Source organism: Stegodyphus dumicola, chromosome 2, assembly GCF_044657685.1.
Source record: "Stegodyphus dumicola isolate Sdum_Otavi_A_Nest chromosome 2, ASM4465768v1".
NCBI classification, from domain to species: domain Eukaryota; kingdom Metazoa; phylum Arthropoda; class Arachnida; order Araneae; family Eresidae; genus Stegodyphus; species Stegodyphus dumicola.
In genome coordinates this window covers 252,390,303-252,404,548 of record NC_140769.1, presented here as the reverse complement: position 1 = coordinate 252,404,548, position 14,246 = coordinate 252,390,303, and the positions used below count along the sequence as shown (strand labels likewise).

At 33.2% G+C, this 14,246-nt stretch overlaps 1 protein-coding gene across 2 annotated transcripts in view; it reads right to left on the bottom strand.

The window, feature by feature from the left end:
- Window positions 1-14,246, bottom strand: part of LOC118205719 (uncharacterized) — a 97,259-nt gene that overhangs the window by 35,115 nt on the left and 47,898 nt on the right. The gene's annotated exons all lie outside the window — the stretch shown is intronic.

Sequence of the window (14,246 nt, the reverse complement as noted above, 5' to 3'; positions counted from 1 at the left end):
TTCACATTGACGTTTTATTGAGCTGACAAGAGTTTTAAGCTCTTTTTTCGCTATTACATGATGCCAGGAAACAATTATAGTCTCAATTAGTTCCCTTTTATTCGATGGGCGCCTCATTCGGACAAGAGTTTTCAAACGGTGCCACAAACTTTCGACAGGATTGAGGTCAGGACTGTTTCCTGGCCATGACAACAATTTAATGCTCTTTGTACGAAACCACTCTTTCGATATTTTGGCCGTGTGGCAAGGAGCAGAATCCTGCTGAAAAATAAACGAAGCATTGTTGGGAAAGAGATCTCTGATGGAAGGTAGAAGTTTTGGTTCTAGAACAGTGTCAATGTATTTTCTGGCATTCAGTGTCCCATCGATGACATGAAGGTGACCAATACCATCTGCTGACATGCATGACCAAATCATAACACTAACTGGGTTCTTCACAGTTGCTTGAATGCAGTCAGGATGTAGCTCTTCTCCTATTCTACGTGTTACATATTTTCGCCCATCACTACCGAATAACGATATCTTAGTTTCATCACTCCATATAACTTGTGACCACTGATCATCTGTGCAATTAACGTGTTTCTTTGCCCACTGTAGTCTTTTTTTCGTTGCTGAAAATTAAGATAAGGCTTTTTTTGTGGAATTCTACCTCTCAGTCCAACATCTGTTAATCTTCTTCTAATTGTTCTTGAACTGACAGAAACACCAGAATCATTCAGATCATTTCCGATGGCCGCTGATGACATTTTGCTATCTCGGAGACATAGTCTTTTTATTCTTCTGTCATCAATAGATGTGGTGCACCTTTTTCGGCCTTTTCCTTCTTTGTTTTTATTGAATTTGTCTCCTAATATCATAAACAAAACTTTCGGACTCCAGATGTAGTCACTGAACCACCCACCTGTCTTGCAATTTCAGCATAGGAAAGACCACTTTCTCGTAGCACAATAATATTACATCTCTTTGTAGGTGTCTAACCTACTCTTTTATTTGATGTCATTGTTTCTTGACTAAATATTAAAAATTTTTACAAAAATTCCTACTTGTAATTACAGTGTATAAGAAACAGGTCCTCCTCCTACAGAACAAAGCAAAATAATGAATTGTTTCAAGTGTAAACATAATGTCAGCTTCTACTGGCAGTTACTAACATTTGATTGGTTCTCAGAACAAGAACAGTGATTGGCCAGGAAGACCAGACATTACAAACCACTTCATAACGGTGTTTTTTTATTTATATTAAAATACATATAACTTTTTTGTATTGAAAATAATTGAATTTTGTGTTTTGTATTGAATTCAGTTATAAATTCTCTTTAAAATGATATATACAAGTTTGCATTTTGTGCAACGTAACATTTTCTATAAGCATACAAAGTTCAAAAACATAAAAATTTCCAAAAGTGTACACAATTTTGGCCACCACTGTATATTCATTTAAAAGGTCAAAGGAGCAGCCAACAAAAAATATATAATCTCAATAAACTACATTTTAAATCAAGCAATGAAATAACATAAAGAAAGGGAAATTCATCTTTGCACAACACAAAGGAAATATCCACTTACCTTATTTACGAATTTAGGTGTCTTCAGTCAAACAAAAATCCTTATCATCATCCAAAAACTTCCTAAAATTATCTGAACTAGAATCTGTATATTGGCGTCGACACATAAATTCACAAAAATAAGAGTAAAAAATATTCTCTGTAGTGCGGATATCGTCTGATGTTTGACCACACGCATTTCCTTTCTACAAACAGGACACTTAATAATGGCTACTAAGTAAACCTTCATTTACACACCAGTCAATTAATGCTTTTTTCCCTTTTGTTCTAAATCGTACAGAACTTCACATCAATCTTACCATATTCAGCCATTTTACCATGTAAACCACAAAATAACAATGTACTTATCGAAAATCCGACACACACTTTCCATATCTTTTCCAATGATTCAAATTGACAGCAAGCATGTAACCAATTACGTCATAATAGATTTCGATAACATTGAATTACTCAAGTTAACATAAATGAAACAACTTAGCGATAATCCAAGGGGCACCCGTAAATCTACTCTAACCTGAGAAGGTAAAATAAAAAAACCGTATATAATTGAGTAATTGAATTGGAAACTCTCAATGGAAAATTTTATTTTAAAATTATAACCCAGATTATTAAAGAAATTTTTGAAAGTATCTCGAAAAGAAGTTTTCCTATGCAATGCAGATTATCTGCCTTACTGTTAAGAAACAATGGCTGTCCAAAATTTCTAAACTTCATCAAATCCCTCAAATTTTAACATAATAATGACGGTAACCACAAAATGGACAATCCTAAAATTCTTCTCTGAAAAGAACAAAACAGAATCTAACAGAGTAGCAACGCTACCTGGAAAACTGGAAAAATTCAGGGAATTCGAAAATTGACCAAAAAATTCAAGGAAAAGTCAGGGAATTTCATACAACTATTCTCCCCCAAAAAGCGAGTTTTGCGCCGATGCTGGAAGTGACCACTTTATTGGTGAATTATGTGTCGCGTGAGCATCATTCGGCTAGCTGGCAAAGAGCCAATTTTCCCAGTTCCAATCAGATCATCGTGTCATTTAATGTTGCTTCTTCTCTCTAAATTTATTTATTATTTATTAGTAAATAATACTTTCAAATTTCAGGAAATTTCCTCTGGCATAATCCTGAAATTAATTCTAGCAGTATGATGACATATCATCACAAAATTTAATGCACATATTTTTTGCTTTTGTATGCTACTAAATAAATATAAAATATCTCAATTTATTTTAAAATATCATTAACTAGATTTTTCTTTCATTTAGCTGCAAAATATCTGCAAAAAAAGACATTTTTAAATCCAGATTGGGCAGATTCTAATTTCAATCTTCAGTGAAGAAAACAACTCCTATTATAGTTATAATAGTAGTGCTTTGGAGATTATATATTACAAGTTATATGTAACTGGCAAATTTTTGTGTTTTCAAGTGGTACCATAATCAATTTATCTCTTAGCACAGCCAATATGCATTACACGGATAGAGTGGAATTTTCTTAAAACACACCTGGAAAAGTCAAGGAATTCCATTTTCCTGTTTGAGTGGCAACCCTGATCTAACAGAAACAATTGCAAATTAACTCTTATCTTAAAACCTAAATCTTACTCAGAAACAATTAAAACACTAACCTCCAATAAAAATGTTTTCGAATTCTTTTGCGCAATGAAGAAGCTAGAAAACATCTTCGGAAGTACTAAATTATCCTAATTAACATTTCTTATTAACAACTTGCTGTAATTCTACCTTATGTCTTAGTTTGTTCAGATATCTGATCCTCCGTCAGCCCCTTGACCTTCATCCAACCCCAAGCAGACAAGACATGGTCAGTATTTGGGAGAGTGACCACTGCAAAGGATTATTTAAGTGCTATGTTGTGCATTTTTTTAATTATTATTTTAATAATAATGTTACACAAGTTTATTTATGAAAATATATTACCATAGACATTTAAAATGGAAGCATAGTAGATAATGAATATAATGGTAACCATTTATTAAATATTTAAGTGCAAAAACGATTAATTGTAAATCGGATATTTTTTTGTAAAATAATTTTTTTTAAAAAACCGTATGCAAAATACATTGTAGAATACAGTTTTTAAGTATAAATAAGAGCAAAAGCTAATTCTCAAATAGCAGATTTATGCTTCGTTCTTCACTAAAATTTCAATTGAAGGAATTTCACCAGCACTTTGCGCCTTTGCTTCATCGCATGCTGGTTTGAATTCGAAAGCCACCTGATGTTTAGTTAGGCTGCTTTACATTATGTCTATGAGAGCTTGCCTTCTTCTCCCCTTCATATTTTTTGGTTGTCAGGCCTCACACTCTGCTTATTTTTCTTGATGATGTTTTCGCAGGTAATCTTTTTTTTATCCCCAGTTGTTGATTTGTTTCTATTCCGAGTAAGCAGAGATGTGTAAATGACAACTCTATCATGCAACATGAGGTATACCCATTTCAAACATTTGGTACTCTTGTTATCGCAAACGTATTCACAAATGTATGGATGCATGCATGTATATATGTACATGTGCCAGTTAAGTTCAGTTCGCTCACTGAGCTACTAGAGACAGGGTGGACTTTTCAACACTTCGTTAGAACTTCTGGGTACTGGGTGAGTAAGGTATTTGTATTTAAACACCAATCCAAATCCCATCCTGAGCAGAGTTATCGATACGAGTGCACTTAGTCGCACACTTCACGAAAAATGGAGCATAAATTAATTGATCCTGCTAAATTTATGGAAAATTTAAAAAGATGATTTCACTGAGGGCTCTCCGCTATGGAGATATTTCACATAGCTGAACTCAGAAAACAAATTGTGGAAATTAATAAGAAAGCCAGGCTCATGATTAAGGATAAGAAAATTCTTTTACCAAGCAGAACTTGAGGAAAACCAACACCTCCTCTCAAATATTGTGATTAATAGTAAAGAAGAAGTTGAGAAACAGACTGCTCCCCAAAACAACAATAATAGCGATCTTAAAAATATGCCAAATGAAAACTGACTTGAACCTATTAACCTTGATAATAACTATATTATTATCAAGAAAAAGACCTCACCAAAAGAGGATAAAAACATTGAGGAAATCTTAAACAATTTGTTTGAGAAACATAAACCCAAGGAAAATTTAGAAGAAAACTCTTCCGATACTAATGCTAATTTAAATAAAAATGATGATAAAAATACCTCTCCTAGGCAAAACCAAAATAACAACAGTATACCCAAACCTATTTAAGTTCCACTGCTGGTCATCACTGATTCCAAATGCAACTTTAAACAATTAAGACGAGAACTGAAGGGAAAATTGAAGATGACATCCTAAAATTAGAACTGTTGAGATTGAAGATTTCAGAAAAATCCAAAAAAAGCTATCAAGGAAAATATTTCTTTCTACACATTTCTGCTTAGTCTAGAAAGGTTGTCATAAAAGGTCTCTCAGAAGACTTCACACCACAAGATAACCACCTGTAACCCCACAATGTTAATGTTTTAAATCTTTTGTCATAAAAGGTCTCTCAGAAGACTTCACACCACAAGATATTGAAGAGGAATTAACCCAAAATGAATGATTCCAAAGGATGCAAGATGGAGTAGCCGTCCCATTACCCGTCTTTTATGTAGAAGTACCCAGAACACCTCAGGGTAAAAAAATATGGGATATACAATTTTTATGCAGCATGAAAATTAGAATCGCAGGTTACAAGAGCAGACCGGGGCCCACACAATGTTTTAAATGCTAACACTACGGACATATGCAAAGAGCATGTAGAAATATCCCAAGATGTGTTACATGCTTAGATTCGCATCAATCATATGAATGTCCTATTAAAAACCAAAAGGAAGTCTCAGCGACTTGTGTCCTGTGCAAAGGACAACACGCAGCATCAGAAGTATAATTTAAATCACCAGAAGTATTTTGTCCAAAACGAGCAGGAAACTTCAAAAACAGGAAGCTCCCAAAAAAGTAGTAATCAAGAAAATAGATACCGTATTTGACGGCATATAAGACGCACATTTTTTCCTAAATTTGGTCTAAAAAAATTTACCTGCATCTGATACGTGAAGGACACAGGTTAACTTTCAATACTGAATGCTATTTTTAGCCCGGATAAAGATCTAGACACGCATAACTTTTTCTACATCTGCCATAATTATTTTGCGCATGCATGAAATATCTGTCGCCAAAAAGCACCAAAGCTCGAAGCTGATGTCGAAGTTCAAACAGGTTCGATCATCACATTACATCTATGGAGCCTTTCCTTCTTTACATAGACATTATTTGACTCAGCCGACACACGTGTCGGTATTGGTGCTACTCTGTATAAACGTGTCGGTATCGGTGCTTAAAACTATTTGTTTTAAAAAAATACCCTGTAAAATATGACTACAGGAAACAAGAGATTAAGCTATACAATTCAGTATTAACTAGTAGTGTTAAACTATGCCAAAGTGCATGGAAACAGAGCAGCAGCAAGGCATTTTGGTCCACCACCTACCGAAAAAATGACACGGTGACTGCAGGAAGATCAATTGAAGACTGCTAAAAAAACAAAAACATAACTTTCGATGCCCAGCTCCATCTTGGCCTGAACTTGAAAATGCCGTAAAAATGTGGATGACAGATAAGAGGAAATCTGGGATAAGTGTTTCAACAAAAATGATAATCAATGAGGCCAAAGCATTTGCAGAAAAACATGGGAATCAGAACTTTTCAGGGTCTCAGGGCTGGTGCTACAGGTTCATGAAAAGGCAAGGCTTATTTTGCGCACAAAGACAACTACTGCACAGAAAATGCCAGAAGATTATGAAGAAAAAAATACTAGCATTTCATAGGTTTGTTATAAATACACACAAGAAAACTTCTTTTGAGCTCGATCAAATAGGAAATATGGATGAAATTCCACTCACATTTGATGTACCATCCAACAAGATTGTGAGTATTAAAGGGTCTAAATCAATAACCATAAAAACCACAGGTCATGAGAAAACCAGATATACAGTTGTTCTAACTGTTGGATTTCAAAACATGTAGTTTGTGTTTTGTACTTACTTTCCTCTAATTTTTTACTTAAATTATACTTATATATTTACAATACTTATTACTTTTACTTTTTGGCCACTAATAATTGTTGTTAGTTTGGATTTATGAGAGTGGCAGCAGAGCAATTTATAGAATTAGGAAAATATGTTTCTGTAATTAGTTAGGCTTATTGAAGATTAATTGTATGTTATATACCCGAGTGATGTTTTATTAAATAAATGAATACAATCAAAAGTCGTTAATTTTGACACCCATAATCCGGACCTCAAAGCTACAAACTTTCTGCGCGTGCATCGTGTTGACACATGCGGGAACGCTGTGGCGCACAGTGAATTGGAAGTTGATCTGTTAGCACTATCCTTATTTTCAGGGCAGATGTTTTTATTTTATTTGGCTTATAATTCCTTACTAAATGTAGTATTTCATCTCGATGTACTCCGTCTTTGATATGATTTAAATCAAATTCCTCGTCATTATAATTCGCTTCCAATAGTGAAGAAAGTGACACAGAGGTTATTGAAAACGAAAAAATTTCGATTGACAAATTAGTCAGTATTCTCGACACAGCAATTATAGGACTTGAACAGCGGAACTTTGTAACTGAACAAGAAATTATGTCTGTTTTTAGAATTAAAGAGAAAGTATTATCACATAAAACTAAGCAACTTAAACAACTTACATTGAAAGAAATGTTTAATAAAGTAAACAAATAAGTATTAAGCTTTTTTTTTGATAAATTTTGATACCCTTTAGATCATAATTGTTCTTTATTTCATAAATTACGGTTTCATATTTTTAATTTTATAATTTCTGCATGCCATCTTACCAGATTTAAACTGATGATCTATAATCCGGAAAAATCGATAATCCGGAATCGCCGAAGTCGGATTAACGACTTTTGACTGTACTTTAGAATATAGTAGTCTCTTTAGAGTCCGTGATACGCTGGTAGCGTAATAGTTTGACACGTAAGCGAATATTTTAACAGTACCCTCGGGTGGGACAGAAGAAACGTTAGTTTTTAATTCTAAAGTATAAAAATGGAAGCTAAAGAAGCTATTAAACTTGAAAAGAAGATTTACAGAGCTGCTTTTACAAAATCCTTCAATGTTTTAGAAGAAATTTTAAAGAAAAGTGAGATAAATTCTTCTGAATTACAGTCAGAACTTAAATGTTTTTGTTTTGAAAGCTCAACGTTTGGAAGATACACATGTACGTTATCTTAGCACACTGTCCGGAAACGAAATCGAAGCAGAATTTGATGTTATTGAAGATTATCATGACAAGGCCGTTAGAATTGAAACTAAAGTGAAAGATATTCTTCAGAATCTACAAAAAGTACTTCAAATTTAATTTTGAGTGATTCTGTTAATGAGAATGTATGTAAACGTACATTTAAACTTCCAAAGCTTACGAAAATTTGATGGGGAAATTAAGGAATGGTTATTTTTTTGGAGTCAGTTTGAAAAAATTGACAAAGATACTACGATTTCTGATAGTGATACATTTCAATATTTATTACAAGTGACTGTTGAGGGTTCGCATGCAAGGGAGGTTATAGAAAGTTTTCCCCCTACATCTGCTAATTATCCCAAGGCCGTAGAATGTTTGAAGGCTCGTTTTGGTCGAAATGACTTGCAAGTGGAAGTTATGTGAGAGAATTGTTGAAATTGGTCCTGAGAAATGCAAATACTAGTAATTCCTGTAATAACTTATGTGCATTATATGATAATTTGGAACAACAAATTCGGGCTCTGGAAACCTTTGGCGTCACTACAGATAAAAGTGCTGCATAACTTTTATCCTTTAGTTGAATCTTGCTTGCCTGAGGATTAAAAGCCTATCAAAGAAGTGCAAAGGTTGACCATGGTCCAGACCCAAAATGCAGACCGAACAGTTTATTAAAATTTTTTAAATCAGAAGTAGAATCCGAAGAATGCATAAGTTTAGCTATGGCTGGTTTTGGTTTGAAGAACGAAGTGACCTGTGGGATTAAATCTATTAAAACTGTTCACGATCGACCATCAATGGCAGCAAGTTTGTTGAGTACTGATTCTCCCGCTAAGAAGTGCGTGTTTTGCATTGGAAAACATAATTCATTTAATTGTTTTAAGTCTCAAAAAATGCCATTTTCAGAGAGACAAAAGGTCTTAAAAGATAAAGGGCACTGCTTTCACTGTTTAAAGGCTGGTCACTGTGCAAATAAATGCAGGAGTTCTATTAAATGTGCAATTTGCCATAAAAATCACAGCGTAATTATGTGTTTAGAATTGCTTAAAAATAAAATAAATGTTAAGAAGCCTTCACCAACTATCCACAAGCCTTTCCTATTCATCTTCTGAGTGATGGATGTGGTAGAAATATGACTCTGTTTCTTGCTATGAAGAGATACAATTGCAATTTAAAAGAATGTTTGAAAAGAATGGATGTTTCTACTCACAGAGCATTGCGACTGCTTACTCAGCTTTTGAAAGCTCTAGTGCACTTGTTTCAAAATGATATTATTCATCCAGATTTAAAGACTGACAGGACTTTATTAAATTTCTAGTACAGAGCCTCCTCTCCTACACTTGCAGTAACTGACTTTGGATGCTCTCTTGAAGGCTTCCATTTGGTTTACAATTCATATGATTCTGAGAAAGGTGGAAATATAGCTTAATGATTCCAGATATCGTAAATGCTGAAGCAGTTCCTTTCTCAGTGACTGATTATTCGAGATCAGATTTATGGAGACCAGGAACAGCAAATGGAATATATGGAGGAGCATATCCTTTTCGTTCAGTAAATTCTTGCTTGAAAACTGACTCATATGATGAAAGTGATTTTCCTCCTCTTCTATCAAAAGCACCACCAGTAATACAGAAATTGGTCAGAAATATTCTGCATAAAAAAACAGGAGTGGATTAGAAGTCAGGACTATCCAAAGACTAGACTTTCTGCGCATGCATTAAGTACTTAATAAATGTTTAGACTTTAATTCAGTTCTTTTATGTTTTTAAGTTTTTCTTTAATATTTCGAATAGGTTGTTTCCCAACAACTTAAGGTGGGAGAATGTTGGATTTCAAAACAATGTAGTTTGTATTTTGTACTTACTTTCCTTTAATTTTTTACTTAAATTATACTTATAATTTTACAATACTTATTACGTTTACTTTTTGGCCACTAATAATTGTTGTTAATTGGGTTTCATGAGAGTGGCAGCAGGGCAATTTATAGAATTAGGAAAATATATTTCTGTAGTTAGTTAGGCTTATTGAAGATTAATTGTATGTTATACAGTCAAAAGTCGTTCATCCGGACTCGTCGGGACTTCGGATTATCGATTTTTCCGGATTATAGATCATCAGTTTAAATCTGGTAAGATGGCATGCAGAAATTATAAAATTAAAAATATGAAACCGTAATTTATGAAATAAAGAACAATTATGATCTGAAGGGTATCAAAATTTACAAAAAAAAAGCTTAATATTTATTTGTTTATTTTATTAAACATTTCTTTCAACGTAAGTTGTTTAAGTTGCTTCGTTCTATGTGATAATACTTTCTCTTTAATTCTATAAACAGACATAATTTCTTGTTCAGTTACAAAGTTCCGCTGTTCAAGTCCTATAATTGCTGTGTCGAGAATACCGACTAATTTGTCAATCAAAATTTTTTCATTTTCAATAACCTCTGTGTCACTTTCTTCACTATCGGAAGCGAATTATAATGACGAGGAATTTGATTTAAATCATATCAAAGACGGAGTACATCGAGATGAAATACTACATTTAGTAAGGAATTATAAGCCAAATAAAATAAAAACATATGCCCTGAAGATAAGGATAATGCTGACAGATCAACTTCCAATTCATTGCGAAATGGTTAGAGAAACAAAGGATATGCCTTTATTCATTTTTTGCAGCAATTCCACTTTTTGTTTGATGGACAAAGAAACATACTTTCGCTTTGTAGATCTTTTGGGGTTTCCAGCATCGGAAATTCTATTTGACATAATCGAAATTTCAAGCTTAATTTTATAAAATTGCTCTAACAGTCTGCAAAAAGTAATCAGCTGGATCCAATTCGAAGATTAAGGAACAACGCAATCTGCAACATTAACTGAAATAGATAATTAGATAATTTTAGCTTATACCGTCCGTTATACATTAAACGCGCATGCGTAAACGTAAAGGTCTTACATGCATGCGTAAATGCCTATGCGCATGCGTCAACGCGACACATGTGCAGTAAGTTCGTAGCTTTGAGGTCCGGGACGCATGCGCAGTAAGTTTGTAGCTTTGAGGTCCGGATTATGGGTGTCCGAATTAACAACTTTTGACTGTATACCTGAGTGATGTTTTATTAAATAAATGAATACTTATAGTATAATAATAATAAATAAATAAATACTTATAGTTTTATTAAATAAATGAATACTTATAGTAAATAAATGAATACTTATAGTTTTATTAAATAAATGAAAATAGAATATAGTAGTCTCTTTAGAGTCCGTGATACACTGGTAGCATAATAGTTTGACGCGTAAGCGAACAATAACATGCTGTGCTGATGGCATAAAACTATTGCCATTTTTCATATTCAAAAGAAAAACTCATCCGAAAGAAAAACTTCCAATGAGTGTAATTGTTCATGTTTATCCGAAAGACTGGATGGACGAAGCTGGAATAAAACTTTGATTACAGAACATATGAGCGAGGCGACCTGGTGGACTCTTAAGAAAACCCTCTCTTTTGGTTTTGGATCAGTTTAGTGTCCACAGAACTGAAACCATAAAGAATAAAGTGAGAGAATTAAAAACACAGATACTGTCATTCCTGGTGGACTGACTAGCCAATTGCAGCCTTTAGATGTATCGGTGAATAAGCCATTTAAGGAAAACGTGCGAGAACGATGGAACAAGTGGATAGGAGAGCCACATCACACCCTCACACCCTCAGGTAGAATGAAGTGGCCTTCGATTTCACAAGTGTGCAAGTGAGTAAAAAGATCTTGGGAGGACGTAAAGGCTGAAGTAATTGTTAAGTCCTTTAATCCTTTGTGGTGCACTACACTTTAAAGTCGGTATTTCAACAAGAAAAGTTGCACGCAGTCTATCTAGGCCTAAAGGAGTATACAGATAAAATTTAGTAAAAATTTCACTTACCATTTCAATTCTGTGGGTGTTCCATGTGCGCCACCAGAGCTCTGAAAAGTGCGACTACGCGAGCATTGCAGTGAAGCATGGAAATGAGTAGAAGCTTTTGTATAGTAATGAAAAAACACTGTATTATAGCTGTATACATGGTTTTCTGGATATACACAACTTTCATGAATATATATGGATAAATGAGATAAATATATTACATACACAAGTCCTATATACAAAAATATTTACACATTTTTCGATTTCATAGCTTCGTGAAATTTTCAAAGCATGTCACATCATTTTGATAGAAGCATAAACCAACTTTGCAGGTTTTGAATTAACTGCAATTAATATTAACAATAAAGAAAAATAAGCTATGAGATATACATACACAACAAAAAATATCTACAAAATTATTGTAAATAAACAGGAATGACACTAAAAAGCGATAGCAAAATAATTCGCGCAGCTTCCCTAAGTAAAGATGACTCAAGCTACTGATAAAATTCCCGCCTGAAAACTACTAACAAAAATTTCAAGATGCCCATATTAGGACTTTCATAGCACAAACCACCCCTCACCCCTCAAGACTGCTTTGTTTGAATTCATTCTCCAAAACAATGTAAATAGAAAACATATACAACATATGTTTTTTCCTAAGACAGATGTTCTGATGCGTAATAGCATGAGATCACTAAAGGTGCAGTGTTCCCGCTAATGGAACACCCCATTTTATTCAAGGATTCTGCGCATGCTTTTTGTATGAAAAATTAAAAAAAATATATAACAAATAATATAGAGCACAACCATCAAAATTATACGGAATTTTTTTTTCAAACAAAATTTTTTGTGTGACAAAAATATAGAAAATTACTAGAAAATAAGTGGATTGTAATAACACATCATAAATGAAAATTCTGTGTCTCCCTGTGATATGCTGCTATCTACTGTTTAAAAAGAAAAGTTCAAAGTATATTATAAAGGCATTTTTATCTATTTATGGTTGAATTTAAAGGTTTCAGAAGCGATTCAATTTGGGTGTTCCATGTAGTGGAACACTGAGCCACAAACGGTTAAAGAACTTTTTGAACACTAAGTGATCACTGAACTTTAAGCGACCATGAACTCATGTGAACTTTTGTATTTTCACTTTTACACGATAGATTGTGGTGCCACTTTTATCAGACCGTACCTTGATTTCTTTGCATTTTTCTGTGCAATTTTTATTCTTCATTTATTATTCCATTTGAAGATATGTGAAATATGAAAGTAGCCTTTGGGCGGTAGACTTTCGAATCAGTGCAAAAAAAGGGGACAGCTCTGTATTCTACAGGGCTGATTGATGAAATTAAAATTGTGGTTTTCATGTCTCAAATACGTATCCTAAGCTCAACTTAGGATATGTATTAGATTTATATACAGCGTTATTCTATTCTATGACTGAAACTATGCCTAAATAATAAATTTTGTAAAATTTGGTGCAAATTTACAGAGAAATTAAAAAATTTATCTTGGCGTATTTTTCTCAGTTTGGGCCAAGAATAATTTACTTGGCAAACTTCCTAATTTATAGCAACCTATTTTCCTTTCCTGTTTTGCACAGCAGACAAGCGAGGGGGGAGTCATCTTTAATCCTTTCAAATAATTCTAACCAAGTGCATAAACCACATTTGGCGCTATTATTGCTCAAAAATAAGTTGCCAGATTTCAAAATGCACCAATATGTAATTTCATGTATATCTTATAAAATTTTGAATAAAAGATTCTAATTTTTTGCTGGTATGCCTAAAAATATATCTACTTTAAAATCATGTTAAAAATTTCACAAGTTATAATACAAAAGTGTTTTTGAAAAATTTATAAAAATTATTTAAAAATACAAATTTTAAAAATAAATCACAAAAAATGTGCGAATTGCATTTGGATTAAGAATAAATTTTGAATTCTGGGAGAAAAAATCACTTACGTTTAATAAAAAAAAAAAGAGATATTAATAAATATATATCCATTTCAATTAACATTAAGGAGCTAATATTTTAAAAGCTAATTTTTTAAAAACTATTTGTGCGATTTTTTAAAAACTTGGCAGTTTGGCCTAATTTGAAGCTAATTGAAATACGTAAAAAAAATGTACGTCTTTTCAGAAAAAGTTCGATTTTGCATCAAAATACCTATGTTAAAATAATGCTATATATAAATGTAATATATATCCAAGTCCTGCTTTCACGACATGATTCGTCAATCGGCCCAGTAGAACAGGAGATACAGAACTGTCCTTTTTTTTCCTCTGCTGTGTATATACGTATGTATACATACATACATCTGTGAATCCATTCCCAATAACAAAAGAGTACCAAATACGATTAAAATGGTTTATTAAGCTCAATTAAGCTTTCCACAACCTCCGATGTTGTCCAAAAAGGATCTTGCTCTCCCAATGTAACTTATCATTAAGGTTGAAATCACCTGCTTCAAATTTTTCAAACCATCTCCACCAAAAACTGTCACTG